Source organism: Arachis stenosperma, chromosome 9 (genome assembly GCF_014773155.1).
Source record: "Arachis stenosperma cultivar V10309 chromosome 9, arast.V10309.gnm1.PFL2, whole genome shotgun sequence".
Classification (NCBI taxonomy): Eukaryota; Viridiplantae; Streptophyta; class Magnoliopsida; order Fabales; family Fabaceae; genus Arachis; species Arachis stenosperma.
The window spans coordinates 19,809,575-19,812,332 of record NC_080385.1 but is presented as its reverse complement, the minus strand read 5'-3'; the positions used below and the strand labels follow the sequence as shown (position 1 = coordinate 19,812,332).

Sequence of the window (2,758 nt, the reverse complement as noted above, 5' to 3'; positions counted from 1 at the left end):
TCAATATTTTGTTCTGAGCCAATATGGCATTCAGAGTATCAATCTCAAGAACTCCTTTCTTCTGACTTGTCCCATTGTTCACAGGATTCCTTTCAGAAGTGTACATGAATTGGTTATTTGCAACCATTTCAATCAGCTCTTGAGCTTCTGTAGGCGTCTTCTTCAAATGAAGAGATCCTCCAGCAGAGCTATCCAGAGACATCTTGGATAGTTCAGAGAGACCATCATAGAAAATACCTATGATGCTCCATTCAGAAAGCATGTCAGAAGGACACTTTCTGATTAATTGTTTGTATCTTTCCCAAGCTTCATAGAGGGATTCTCCATCCTTCTGTCTGAAGGTTTGGACTTCCACTCTAAGCTTGCTCAATTTTTGAGGTGGAAAGAACTTTGCCAAGAAGGCATTGACTAGCTTTTCCCAAGATTCCAGGCTTTCTTTAGGTTGAGAATCCAACCATGTTCTAGCTCTGTCTCTTACAGCAAAAGGGACTAGCATAAGTCTATAGACCTCAGGGTCTACCCCATTAGTCTTGACAGTGTCACAGATTTGCAAGAACTCAGCTAAAAACTGATGAGGATCTTCCAATGGAAGTCCATGGAACTTGCAATTCTGTTGCATTAGAGAAACTAATTGAGGCTTAAGCTCAAAGTTGTTTGCTCCAATGGCAGGGATAGAGATGCTTCTCCCATAGAAGTCGGGAGTAGGTGCAGTAAAGTCACCCAGCACCTTCCTTGCATTGTTTGCATTGTTGTTGTTTTCGGCTGCCATGTGTTCTTCTTCTTTGAAGAATTCGGTCAGGTCCTCTAAAGAGAGTTGTGCTTTGGCTTCTCTTAGCTTTCTCTTCAAGGTCCTTTCAGGTTCAGGATCAGTCTCAACAAGAATGCTTTTGTCTTTACTCCTGCTCATAAGAAGGAGAGGGGAACAAGAAAATGTGGAATCCTCTATGTCACAGTATAGAGATTCCTTGAAGTGTCAGAGGAAAAGAAGAGTAGAAGACAGAAGTAGAAAATTCGAACTTATCAAAGGAGATGGAGTTCGAATTTTGCATTAAGGAATAGTGTTAGTCCATAAATAGAAGGATGTGAGGAGAAGGGAAGTAATTTTCGAAAATTAAGTGAAAGATTTTGAAAATATTTTTGAAAAACATTACTTAATTTTCGAAAATGAGAGTGGGAAAGAAATAAGATGATTTTTGAAAAAGATTTTGAAATTAGAAATCAAAAAGATTTAATTGAAAACTATTTTGAAAAAGATGAGGTTAAGAAGATATGATCGATTTTAAAAATATGTGATTGAAAAGATATGATTTGAGAACAATTTTAAAAAAGATTTGATTTTAAAAATTAGTAACTTGGCTATCAAGAAAAGATATGATTCAAACATTAAACCTTTCTCAACAGAAAAGGCAACATACTTGAAATGTTGAATCAAATCATTAATTGATAGTAAGTATCTTTGAAAAAGGAAAGGAATTGATTTTGAAAACATTTGTTTGAAAAGATATGATTTGAAAAAGATTTGATTTTGAAAAACTTTGAAAACTTGAAAAAATTTGATTTGAAAACAAAATTCTCCCCCTTGTGCCATCCTGGCGTTAAACGCCCAGAATGGTGCACATTCTGGCGTTTAACGCCCAAAACTATACCCTTTTGGGCGTTAAACGCCCAACCAGGTACCCTGGCTGGCGTTTAAACGCCAGTCTGTCCTTCTTCACTGGGCGTTTTGAACGCCCAGCTTTTTCTGTGCAATTCCTCTGCTGTATGTTCTGAATCTTCAATTCTCTGTGTTATTGACTTGAAAAGACACAAATTAAAAATATTTTTGGATTTTTAATAATAAAGGATAATCAAAATGCAACTAAAATCAAATAACAATGCATGCAAGACACCAAACTTAGCAGTTTGTATACCACTGACACTAACAATATGAGAATGCATATGAGACACACAAAATACTTCAAGTCAATAGAGTTCAAAGATTAGAGCAAGTAAATCATCAAGAACATCTTGAAGATCACTAAGACACATGAATGCATGCAATTGACACCAAACTTAAGATGAGACACTAGACTCAAACAAGAAATTTTTGGATTTTATGATTTTTTGATTTTTTTTGTGTTTTTCGAAAATTAAGTGGAAAAAGATATCAAAATTCTTAATGAGAATTCCAGGAATCAGTGCAATGCTAGTCTAAGACTCCGGTCCAGGAATTAGACATGGCTTCACAGCCAGCCAAGCTTTCAAAGAAAGCTTCGGTCCAAAACACTAGACATGGCCAAAGGCCAGCCAAGCCTTAGCAGATCACTGCTCCAAAAGCAGGATTGATAAAGATCAACAGGCTCTTGTGATGACAAGTTGAAACCTCGGTCCAATGAGATTAGACATGGCTTCTCAGCCAGCCAGACTTCAACAAATCATCATGAAACTCTAGAATTCATCTTCAAGAATTTCGAAAAAAAAAATACCTAATCTAAGCAACAAGATGAACCGTCAGTTGTCCAAACTGAACAATCCCCGGCATTGTTACCAAAAGCTTGCTCAAAACTTGAACAATTCCCGGCAACGGCGCCAAAAACTTGGTGCGCGAAATTGTGAACAATACTTTTCACAACTCTCATAATCCCCGGTCATGAACTCCAAAAACTTGGTAGCTCAATTCCATGGCATTACACAACTTCGCACAACTAACCAGCAAGTGCACTGGGTCGTCCAAGTAATACCTTACGTGAGTAAGGGTCGATCCCACGGAGATTGTTAG

The 2,758-nt window shown here is 37.4% G+C and overlaps 1 non-coding gene across 1 annotated transcript; it reads left to right on the top strand.

The window, feature by feature from the left end:
• The first annotated feature begins 256 nt into the window (after nucleotides 1-256).
• On the top strand, nucleotides 257-364 carry LOC130952312 (small nucleolar RNA R71). The gene has a single exon (XR_009074492.1). It is a non-coding gene; the product is annotated as a small nucleolar RNA R71 (small nucleolar RNA).
• The last annotated feature ends 2,394 nt before the right edge of the window (nucleotides 365-2,758 follow it).